Genomic DNA, 12,609 nt, shown 5'->3' on the forward strand with positions numbered 1-12,609 from the left:
GTTGGTTACCTTTATGGCTTTTCTTTCTAGAGGTGATGCAGAGAAAAGAGGAAAAGAAAGAGCTCTAGGTAAAGAAAAATGTATGCAAGTTTTCCTTCCCACTTAATTTTGATATTTAAAATTATATTTTTCTTGTTCTTTCTACTCATAGAAAAATAGCCCAAGTCTTTCTTAGACTCTTGATTATAATAGAATATCCTAAGGAAAAGATTTTCTTTGGGAGTCTAATATTAGAAACCATAAGACATTATCAAGTGGCCAAGAACTAAAACAGAAAGAAAGAAAATGTTCTCTAAGATTTGTTTTTGTTTTTTGTTTTTCTCGTGACCTTCTCATCTATTAGTTTAAAGGTTTTAAGATTTAAAGTAAGCCAAAAACTTACTGATAGGCTGATAGTTGTCTCATATATTTTGTGAGCTGATCTAACATCTGAAGAGGGATGTACAGTCACTAGACTGGCTTCTGACCTGAACACACATTTTTTTTTTATTAATCCTTTGCACAGAACAGATGATCTGGGTGCAGTTTTAGGCCAGAAGAATGTCCAAAATATGTGGGTGTGAATTTGGCCAAAGGGTTAGTTGAATGTGGAGCACAGATACCAGCCTGGAAACAGGTCACATTTTAATGAAAAATGCACATTCAGCATGGCATTGTGTTTTTCAAAGAGGTGATTCCCAGCCATGGAGAACACAAGGGAGAAACAGGCATTCATGTGGAACTGCTTTAAAACAGAATTCTTGTGTATCCTGGCTGGTGGGGCAGGGCTCACTAGTACCCCTTGGGGAAATTAGATAATGGAATTTTGCTAGGCATAATTGAGTTTTTTTGAGCATCAGTCGTAATTCTTCAAAAAGAAAAAGAAACTTCACAATGAAATAAAGGAAAGACTTCATAATTGTAATTGTCTATGCTAGAAAAAAAAAACTTTCTGAGAGGGGCAAAGGTGTTGTCCCATTCATATGCTGAGAATGTGACTAGGCAGAGAAACAGAATTTTCCTTGGTTCATTAAAAGAAAAGAATAGTGAAGAAAACAAAGTGACCAAAAAAACTCTACTTTTACATGTTAAAGAATGAAATATAGAACTCACTTAGATACATGTTTTACTAGAAGTGATTTTAATTCCTCTCAAGAAATGTGTGTGTGTATATATGTATTTTAAACAATTTGAAACCATCAGTAAGTACCTAAGCAACATAACTGAGGTTATTTTTAGAGTGAGAGAAATATAGAAATATTAGACTCAATCACTTGTTTTTCAGAACAAAATGCCTTTTGGTAGTGTTAACAAATAGACATTTAAATTTATGTCAGTATAGTACTTAGTTGTGGATAGCATACAAAAGCAGCAGTGGAAAGTGGTTTCTGAAAAAGCAAATACATTAATGGAGGTATTATATTTGAAGTAAAGAAGGTGATAGTTTATTCTACTTTCTGCTCGTCAATTAGGATGATGAGAGGATATAAAATTAGGACATTAAGGAAGAATGAAAGAATCTTTGTGTTGTTTAGTCTGAAGAAGGCAAGACTAGGAAAGTCAAGAAGAAGAAGAAGAAGGTTGCTTCTGGATGGGTCTTCCAAGTTGAATTTTGTTCAGTGAATGGAAAAAAATAAGGATCAATCAAATTTTGGTGAGTACCACCATTCTTGGTACCAGCCCCCATGCTGTTCCCTCACCATGTGGGAGACTTACTCTTCATGATGGACTTTCTTTCCAAGGGCGGGCCTTTAGGCTTCCTTCTGATTAGGAGGCTGTCCTAAAATTAAAAAAAAAAAAAAAAAAAAAAAAAAGGTCAAAAGGCAATATAAAAAGAAAAGGCAAGACATATTCTATTCTATAATAGAAGAAGATTTTTACAACCTATAACACCAGTCAAGTACATACTAGTATCCAGAATAAATAACTTCTTAAAAAACAAACTACCCTATATAAAAAAGGAGAAAGCCAGTGTCACCATTTCATAATAAGGGATATCTAAATCTTTGGTAAAATATGTGAAAAAAATATTCAACTTCATTTCTAATCAGGGCTATGAAGATAAGTAGGATGCTTTTTTATACTGACCAGATTTTTGAAAATTAGAAAAATTTGGGGTTGGTCAGGATAAGAGCAATAGTAGCTCTCACACATTTCTGGTAGCAGTGTAAGTTGGCACAACCACTTTGGAAATTAGTTTGCATTACCAAGTAAAGTTGAGACACTCATATTCTATGACACAACAATTTCACACCTAGGAATATACTGTGTGCTTATGTTTATCAGAGTTCATGTTTAACAGTGCTTTTTTTTAAAATTTTTATTTATTTATGATAGTCACACAGAGAGAGAGAGAGAGAGACAGGCAGAGACACAGGCAGAGGGAGAAGCAGGCTCCACGCACCGGGAGCCCGACGCGGGATTCGATCCCAGGTCTCCAGGATCACGCCCTGGGCCAAAGGCAGGCACCAAACTGCTGCACCACCCAGGGATCCCCAACAGTGCTTTTTTAAAAAATATTTTATTTATTTATTCATGAGAGACACAGGGAGAGAGAACGGCTGAGACATAGGCAGAAGGAGAAGCAAGCTCTGTGCAGGGAGCCCAATGTGGGACTCGATCCCGGGAACCCAGGATCATGGCCTGGGCCAAAGACAGGCACCCAACCGCTGAGCCACCCAGGCTTCCCTAACAGTGCTTATAATAACAGCACTGTTCATAGTAGCCCCCAAATGGAAACATCATAAATATCTATTAACTGTATAATGGAGGAATAAATTGAAGTATACTTATAAATTGGAAAATTATGCAGAAATGGAAATGAGCAAAATACAGCTGTAAACAACAATATGGAGTTATCGGCAACAATGTGGAGCAACAAAAAAGAATACATATAGATGATTCCATATCTATAGAGTTCAAATATAGACAAAACTAAATTCTTTTATTTAAGGATACACACGGGTAGTAAAACTAAAGGAAAGCAAATACATGATCATGATAAGAGTTAAGATAATGATTAGCTCCAGAGGGATGGGAGAATAAAAAGGGGTCCATTCTCCAGAGTTGGCAAGTATTGATGATTTCTGGAAGGAACAAGGTATATATAGGAAGTTCATTGGGCAGCCAGGTGGCTCAACGGTTTAGTGCCGCCTTCAGCCCAGGGTGTGATCTTGGAGACCTGGGATCGAGTCCCACATCAGGCTCCCTGCATGGAGGCTGCTTCTCCCTCTGCCTGTGTCTGTGCCTCTCAATCTCTCTCTGTGTCTCTCATGAATAAATAAATAAAATCTTAAAAAAAAAAAAAAGAAAAAGAAAAAGAAAGTTCATGAGTTGAAAAGAAAGTGTGTCTAAGAGAAGAGATATCTATAAGGCATTCTCTATCAGTTATCAGATCCATATTTTGAAATGTTTTTTTTTTTTTCATATTTTGAAATGTTTTAAAGGATAAATTAATATACAAGCCTAAGTCAGTATGGATTTATTTTTCTGATTTATTTATTACCAGAAATGTAATGAGAATAGAATAGACTACTAGTAAAATTGTAAAATAGGCAAAATTTTTTGAGTCAATGGCCTTCTTTCTCTTTCTGATTATATCTCTTTGCCCAAATCCCATGTCTCATTTCTAAATTATTTAATGAAGATGGATCTCTTGGCTTAAGGGATTAACTCTCCCAAGAATTTGTATCTTAAGAGATTTTTTTAGTAGACTGAAAAGCTTTAAAGACTCTAAATAAAATCCCAATGATGGAATTTAAGCTATTTTTACAAGGTGGTTCACTTGTAAGTTTTTGTGAGTAACAAGCAGCCTCTGCTTATAGATGATCCACTGAAGAAAAGATTACCTTTAGTCTGAACATTGGTTTCTTCTGAAACTGACAAAGACGTAAAGCGCTTTGCCTGAAGTTTTTGCCATGTGATTCAGAGATAAAATCTCTACTAAGTCCGTGGACTGTAAATAGAGATACACATTTTAGCTACCTCTGTATGAGAGGACTATTCTCATCTTACACAAATGAAATATAACTAAACACTCAAATATGGAGGTTAGAAGTCCTTCATAAAAGAAACTGGAGGGCAGCCCCGGTGGCTCAGCATTTTACCGCCGCCTTCAGTCCAGGGTGTGATCCTGGAGACCCGGGATCGAGTCTCAGTTCGGGCTCCCTGCATGGAGCCTGCTTCTCCCTCTGCCTGTTTCTCTGCCTCTCTCTGTGTGTGTCTCTCATGAATAAATAAATAAGATCTTAAAAAAAAAAAAAAACTGGAAGAAAATTATACTCTTGGCTGGGATGGAATGAATTTCTTTGACTTATAAACTATAAATTGTTAAGATCACTAGTTTGGCAAAGTTAGAAAATATATATTATTATGTGGAAATAAGAATAAGTTATTCATTGAATTTAGAGTGTGGTCCTTAAATAACTGTAGGATTGGACCATCTCTTGGGATAGAAACAATCATCAGAAAATACTGAATAGCTAACTGATCTACTTGGTAATATGTGGAAGCAGCCAACAGAAGACTTTCAAATAATGTGGACTATATTCTGACTGTTGAATACCCAAAATTCATTTGGTGACAATAACTGCTAAGTCAACTCAAAACTGTGGACAAAAACAGTTGGTTTTAACCTATATTGGTTTATTTATTTTTAAAAGATTTATTTATTTATGATAGACAGACAGAGAGAGAGAGAGAAAGAGACAGGCAGAGACCCAGGAGGAGGGAGAAGCAGGCTCCATGCCAGGAGTCCAATGTGGGACTTGATCCTGGGACTACAGGATCATGCCCTGGGCTAAAGGCAGGCGCCAAACCGCTGACCCACCCAGGGATCCCCACCTATATTGGTTTAAATGTTAGTGCAACAATATCAAGTGATAAAATACACATTCTCTTGAGAGTCTCATTAGTTTCTTTTCTGAGTGGTTGGGGATATTTGTAATAGATTTCAAAATGATTCTTTGAGCTTCTTGATGTGGATGCATCTTTGTTCTAGGGTAGCAAATCTAGTTGTCACAGTTAATACCTTATCTGTTTCTATTATCTAATTTTTATGGAAATCTCACGAGTACCTAAGGATATATATGTTCATTCATTCTCTGGAACATTTTAAAAGAAAAAAATTGGAGGCAACTAAAAACCCATTACAATGGGATAGTTGTATTATGGTACAAGGATAAGATGAAATACTATCCAGTTGTTAAAATGAATGACCTAAATTTATACTACAGATATAAAAGTATCCCTACTTCTACTACATTACCTTTTCTTTCTCAGCTGGTGCCTCTTTCCTACAATGAGTTGACAGAAGAAGCAAAATTGTAGGCCTGGTTTATAGGTAGTTCTGTGTGATATGTAGGCATCACTTGAAAATGAACATGGGAAATGAAGGACAATGATGAAGGAAAATTCTCTCAGTGGGCAAAATGTTAAGCAGTGCACCTGGTTGTTCATTTTGCTTTGAAGTAAAAACAGCCAGATTAATGATTATATGCTAATGCATGGATTGTGGCCAATGGTTTGGCTGGCTGGTAAGAGACTTGGAAAGACAATAATTAGAAAATTGGTAGCAAAGAGATTGGGGGAAGAGGTATGTGGATAGATCTTGATGATTGGGTGAAAAATATGAAGATATTTGTGTCATGTGAATGTTCACCAATGTATGTCCTTAGTAGAGGAGGACTTTAATAACCAAATGGATAGGATGACCTATTCTGTGGATTCCAGTCAGCCTCTTTCCCAAGCCACCCCTGTTATTGTGCAATGGGCTCATGAACAAAGTGTCCATGGTGGCAGGGATAGAAATTGTTCATAGGCTAAATAGCATGGACTTCACCATAGCTAACCTGGCTAGGACCACTGCTGAGTCCTTAGTCTGCTCCCCCAGTGTGGCATCATTTCCTGGAGTGATCAGCCACCTACCTGCTAACAGGTTGATTATATTGGGCCACTTCCATCACAGAAGGGGCAGCACTTTGTTCTTACTGGAATAGACACTCTGAATCTAGATTTGCCTTCCCTGCATGTAATCCTTCAATCAAAAGTAGAATACCAAAAAAATAAAAAAATAAAAAAAAGTAGAATACCTTTTCTATTATCATGGTATTTCACACAACACTGCCTTTTTTTTTTTTTAACAGCACTGCTTCTTTTTTTTTTTAATTTTTTTTATTTATTATTTATGATAGTCACAAAGAGAGAGAGAGAGAGGCAGAGACACAGGCAGAGGGAGAAGCAGGCTCCATGCACCGGGAGCCTGACGTGGGATTCAATCCCGGGTCTCCAGGATCGCGCCCTGGGCCAAAGGCAGGCGCTAAACCGCTGCGCCACCCAGGGATCCCAACAGCACTGCTTCTGATCAAGGAACTTGCTTCACAGCCAAAGAAGTGTGACAGTGGGCCCATGCTCATGGAATTTACTGGTCTTATTGTGTTCCTCACCATTATGAGGCAGCTGGCTTCATAGAATGCTGGAATGGCCTTTTGAATACTCAGTTACAGTGCCAGCTAGGTGGCAATATCTTGTAGGGCTAGCACAAGATTCTCTGAGAGGTTCTATATGCTCTATATATTCTGCTGTTCTTCCATAGCCAGGATTCATGGGTCCAGGAATCAAGGGGTGGAAACCAGAGTGGAACCACTCACTTTTACCCCTAGTAAAGTTTTTCTTTCCTGTCCTTATGACCTCATGCACTCCTGGCCTAGAGGTCTTGGTTCCAAATAGAAGAATGCCTTTACTAGAAGACCCAACAATAATTCCACTGAATTGGAAGTTAAGACTGCCATCTGGCCACTTTGGGTTCCCCATGCCTCTAAATGGGCAAAGAATGGAGTTCTGCGCTGGATGAAGTGATTGATCTTGATTACCAAGGGGAAATTGGACTGCTACTTCACAATGGAGGGGAAGAAAGGTATATTGGGCCTTTTTTTCTAATTTAATTTTTCTTTTTTTAGTATTTGCTACAGCCAACATGGGGGCTTCAGCTTATAACTCCGAGATCGGGAGTTGTATTTTCTACTGACAGAGCCAGCCAGGCATCCCTGGCTATCTCTTGTTATTACCATGTAGTTAAAGTTTTTTTTTTTTTTTTTTTTAAAGATTTTATTTATTCATTCATGAGAGACACAGGGAGAGCGAAAGAGGCAGACACACAGGCAGAGGGAGATGCAGGCTCCATGCAGGGAGCCCGACGTGGGACTCGATCCCGGGACTCCAGGATCACGCCCTGGGCCCAAGGCAGGGGCTAAACCGCTGAGCCACCCAGGGATCCCCCATGTAGTTAAAGTTAACGGAAAACTACAACAACTCCATTCAGGTAGAAGCAGAGATGACCCAGACCAATTAGGAATGAAGGTTTAAATTACCCCACCTGGTAAAACCCCTTAGGATTGAAGGTTTAAGTTACCCCATCTTAGCTGAGGTGCTTGCTGAGGACAAAGGGAATACAAAATAGAAAGTGGAAGAATAGTTTTATTTATTTATTTTTAAATATCTTATCTATTTATTCATGAGAGACACAGAGACAGAGACACAGGCAGAGGGAGAAGCAGGCTCCATGCAAGGAGCCTGATGTGGGACTCGATCCCGGATCTCCAGGATCAGGTCCTGGGCTGAAGGCAGATGCTAAACCGCTGAGCCACCCGGGGATCCCAAGAGTAGAAGAATAGTTTTAAATACTAGGTATGACCACATGATCAGTAATAATGAGGTCTATAATTATCATGAGTATTTTTTCTTTATTATGTTATGAATATGTTTATGTGTATGTATGTGTGTAGCAAGTATCTTTGTTTTCTTCCCTTATCATATTATATAAAACTGACTTTATATCATAATATTTAAGTTATATGATTTTTTAAAAAAGATTTATTTATTTATTCATGAGAGAGACAGAGGCAGAGAGAAAAGCAGGCTCCTTGCAGGGAGCCTGATGTGGGACTTGTTCACCGGACCCAGGATCACTCCCTGAGCCAAAGGCAGACACTCATCCGCTGAGCCACCCAGGCATCCCTAAGTTATATGCTATTTTTTTTAAGATTTTATTTATTTATTTATTTATTTATGATAGGCAGAGGAAGAGAGAGAGAGGCAAAGACACAGGAAGAAGGAGAAGCAGGCTCCATACGAGGAGCCTGACGCGGTACTCGATCCCGGGAGTCCAGGATCCGCCCTGGGCCAAAGACAGGCGCCAAACCACAGAGCCACCCAGGTATCCCCGAGTTATATGCTATTAAGAAGAGTGAACATCACCCAAAAACTTTGCATCTTCATCTGGGGAAAAGGTTAATGTTTTTTCAGTTGTACAAAAGTTAGTTGTATCATTTTAGGTGGAAGTATAACCATGTTGTTATGGACTGAGTGCTTGTTTCTTCCCTAAACTAATATGTTGAAACTCTGTGATGGTATTAGGAAATGGGGCCTTTGGGAGGTAATTATGATTGGGTCATGAGGGTGAAGTCCTCATGAATAGCATTAGTGCCCTTATAAGAGTCTTAAGAGACCTTTCTTCCCTGCTCTCTGCCATATGAGGATACAAGAAGTCAGCAGTCTAGAAGGCCTGGCTCACTCAGTAACTAGAGTATATGACTCTTGATCTTGGGCTTGTGAATTCAAGTCCCACATTGGGTGTAGAGCTTACTTAAAAAAAAAAAATGTCAGCAACCAGAAGAGGGTTCTTACTAGAAATCAACCATGCTGGCACCTTGTTCTCAGATTTCCAAATATCAGAACTATGAGAAATTTCTGTTGTTTATAAGCCACTCAGTCTATGGTACTTTGGTAAGTGGCATGAACTAAGACATTATTTTTAAGAAAAAAATTTTAAAAAAATTTTAAAGTAAGCTCTATATCCAACATGGGGCTTGATTTCATGACTCCAAGATCAAGAATCACATGCTCTACCAACTGAGCTAGCCAGGTGCCCCAAAGACACTTGTTATCTTTATTTATATATTAAGTATGGTTTAAAGAGTGCCAACTTGACAAGAGGTGGTCTTGTGATGATTAATTTTATGCGTCAACTTGGCTAGTCTGTGATGCTTAGATGTTTGGCCAAACACCAATCTTAGATGTTGCTGTGAAGGTGGTTTTTTGATGTGATTAACATTTAAATCAGTAGTTTGAGTAAAGCAGATTACTTCCATAATGTCAGTTGCTGAGCAGCACATACCATAAATTCCACTTTTATTAAAAATTCATATTCAAACATATGTACACCTATAATTAAATACTCATGGAAAAAAGTCTGGAAATGATGCACACCAAACCAATAGTGACTACCTCTGGGAAATGGGACAAAGACTGAAGTGTGAGGAAAGAGTGTATTTTTCCTTTTTAATTTTATAAAATTTCTGTAATTAAAATTTTCCCAATCAGAATGTATCACTTAGATTTGTCCTTTTTTCCAGAGGAAGATCCTACTTTTCTTTATTTTGATTTTATTTTGGTTAAGGGATCAGTTATCACCTTCAGTCTGACAAGTTTTGTTTCCCAATATTTACCCACTCTGTATGCTAGAACTAGCTCTGTGCTCTGTCAGAGCATAGCTATCCCATGGCCATCTTTCCTCCAACCTGCAGGCTATGGAAGTGTACAGAATAAGACTAAGCATAATATAAATTGCCTGGGATTCCATATTTTATGATAAGTAAATTTAATAACATATTATTAAAGATAGATCTTTTGTGTGAGTGAAAGTAGCCTTTTATTAGTAGTGTACTTGCAGTGTTGCAATTGGGTTTCCCAGGCCACAGACTCTGAGACAGAGATGAGCATGAAGGATGTTTATTAAGCAGAGCCCTTGGGATCAAAACTTGTCAAAACATGAGGAAGGAAGCAGAGGGATAAGTCCAGCTGTGATATGCACCAACCACAATCCCAGCCTACCCCACAAACAGCTCTGAAGCTAGACTGGCCCTTCAGAGTTGTCCTAAGTTGGCCCTAGATGGCCAAGACTTTGTACTCTTGCAACAGTTAGTCATTGGATGTGGGCCAACCTGGAAGGGGCATAGTTTCCAGCAAAGATGCTCTCTGCTTCTCAGGCAATCCTGGAAGGGGCTGGCAGACAGCTGATAGCTGATTGAGACAATTTCTGAAAGGTGTTAATGTAGGGTAGGGCTATCTGCCAACAGTTCTCCTAGCAGGTGGAGTAGCAAGTCCTTCAATGATGAGGGATCTGGGTGGCACATCACAATTTCTGTCTCATTCACCCTTCTTATTCTTTGAATCAACTTCTTAAAATTGCTCATGCGTCTTTTTTTTAAGTATATAATATGAATCAGTATGATAATTCAATGAGATAATTCATGTGGAACACTTATGGTGCTTATTAAGTGCTGTCATTATTATCATTATCAATACTATTATTTTTTTTAATTTTTATTTATTTATTTATGATAGTCACAGAGAGAGAGAGAGAGAGGCAGAGACACAGGCAGAGGGAGAAGCAGGCTCCATGCACCGGGAGCCCGATGTGGGATTCGATCCCGGGTCTTCAGGATCGTGCCCTGGGCCAAAGGCAGGCGCCAAACCACTGCACCACCCAGGGATCCCTCAATACTGTTATTAATATTATTCTCACCTAGTAAAGAGCAATCTTGAAAAAAACATGATATTATTTTCTAAGTTTCATTTTTATTAAGCATGAGGAAGTAGAAAAGAATATTATAACCTTTCTGTTGTGTATTCATTCTATCAAGTTGATCCTGAAAAAGTTTCAAAGTTTATGAGTGCTAGTCCTTTTCACATGATAAAGGGAATTATATTCTTCCCTTTTGCTTTTAAAAGATATAATTTGCCTGTCATAAGGAGCTCTTTTGCTTGGTTTATTAAGGGAAAAACCAGTTCCAGATTTTAAATTCATTCCCTTGATAAATGTAATCCCATCGTAAATCATAACAATAAGTGAAAAGCTGGCTTCTGCTCTTGAAAAAAGTAGTCATATGAGACTATTGTTTTAATGCTGTTGACATTTGGTTTTGAACATTTGATTTCTGTGCTAGTGAAAAATAACTGTTAACAGAAAAAGAAAAAGAGGCTAACACGTACTGACCACTCTAAATATCTCACTTGTATTAGCTCTCTTAGTATTATATCAGTCTTATGAGGTAGATACTGTTACTGCTTCTCTTTCATAGATCTTGAAATTGAGGTTCCGAGGGGGTAAGTTAAGGTAAAATGTCTAGTTAAATGGCAGAACAGGAATTAGAACCCAGGTTAATTGGACTACAAGATTTGTTATTTCTGGCCATTCCACTTTACTGACACGAAGGACTGACTTGAGTCCATTTCTTTCAATTAATCAATCATTTATTAAAAGAATACTATGAACCCAGCACAGCCCAGCTTGGGGAGAATAAAAAAATTATAAAAGCCCTCTCCGTGTGTTTACAATCTAGCTGAGAGGTTTCTAGGTAATTAAGGGGCGTGTTTCCTAAACCTTAATTATTCATTTACCATTTTTCTTTGTTGTCATGTGTACCATATGAAGTATTATTTTTCCTTCCCTGAACTCTCTTACCTCCTAAACTTGAACGTTCAAATTTTTCAAGGTTATTTAAAAAAAAAGTTAAAAAAAAAAGACTCAAAGATAGTCTTTCCTATATCTTTTATGCCTTCTTGAAAGATGATTCAATACTTTGGTCAGTACAATAAGAAACTGAAGGAAAAGAAAAAGAAGCTGAAGAATGTTATTATATTCCACCATTGCACATACTTCTCGGTAATTTAATATTTCTTCCATTGTTTTTTTATTTTAATCTTTTTTAAAATCATGGTTGAGAATAATTAGTTGGTAATGATAAACATATTCCAAGGTTGATGAAATAGCAGAATATTTCAAGATATACGAAAAATAAGATCAACTAATATCCCGTAATTTATCTTTGATTTTTAAAGGGTCAAATGGATCCATATGGCAATTGCAATAGAATGTGAGTTAGCTACTATTTATCCCCATTTTACAGATCAAAACCTTAGTGTTTACATTGTTAAGAAACTTGCAGTGAGTCCAACTCTGGACCTGGTGCTCATAATCACTATTTTATCTCCCCAGGTCAGTGGTCCTCCTGTTTTGTTTTTTAAAGATTTATTTACTTATTTGAGAGAGAGAGAGAGAGAGAGAGCAAGAGCAGGGAGGGGCAGAGGGAGAGGGAGAGAGAGAAACCTTAGCAGACTCTGTGTTGAGCATGGAGCCCCACACGAGCTCGACCGCATGACCCAGAGACTGTGAGACCGTGACCCAAGCTGAAATGAAGAGTTGGATGCTCAACTGAAATTTTTATTTCTAATTTTTATAGTCCATCATATATTCTGGGAAATTCTTTAGCCTGAATCTTATATGATCAATTTAAATAGATATCCTCTTTTCCTGTTCTGAGAGCATAGAGATTGGTGGTAAATGTTGATACACTGCTTTGAAATTCATCATCAAGTCACACTACAGTCTTCTTTTCTTCAGGCTATATAACTTTATTTTTAAAAAGTTTTCATAAGTTTTGTTTTCCTATCTTCCACTCCTAATTACTGTTCCCCTCTGACTTATCTCTAAAAATTTCAGGTTTCTTTTAAATTGTGAAGCTGAGATTTGACCAGGGTCCTTATAATAGGATCATTATTTTACTATTTATG

At 37.7% G+C, this 12,609-nt stretch overlaps 1 long non-coding RNA gene across 3 annotated transcripts in view; it reads left to right on the plus strand.

Annotated features, from left to right (window-relative positions):
• The first annotated feature begins 6,464 nt into the window (after window positions 1–6,464).
• The window catches only part of LOC144282353 (uncharacterized), a 179,181-nt gene continuing 173,036 nt past the window's right edge, over window positions 6,465–12,609 (plus strand). For all 3 annotated transcript variants that reach the window (XR_013350770.1, XR_013350771.1, XR_013350769.1), the window contains exons 1-2: window positions 6,465–6,892; window positions 8,051–8,191. This is a non-coding gene — a long non-coding RNA (uncharacterized LOC144282353). The remainder of the gene's footprint in view (window positions 6,893–8,050; window positions 8,192–12,609) is intronic.

Source organism: Canis aureus, chromosome 13 (genome assembly GCF_053574225.1).
Source record: "Canis aureus isolate CA01 chromosome 13, VMU_Caureus_v.1.0, whole genome shotgun sequence".
In the NCBI taxonomy this organism is placed as follows: domain Eukaryota; kingdom Metazoa; phylum Chordata; class Mammalia; order Carnivora; family Canidae; genus Canis; species Canis aureus.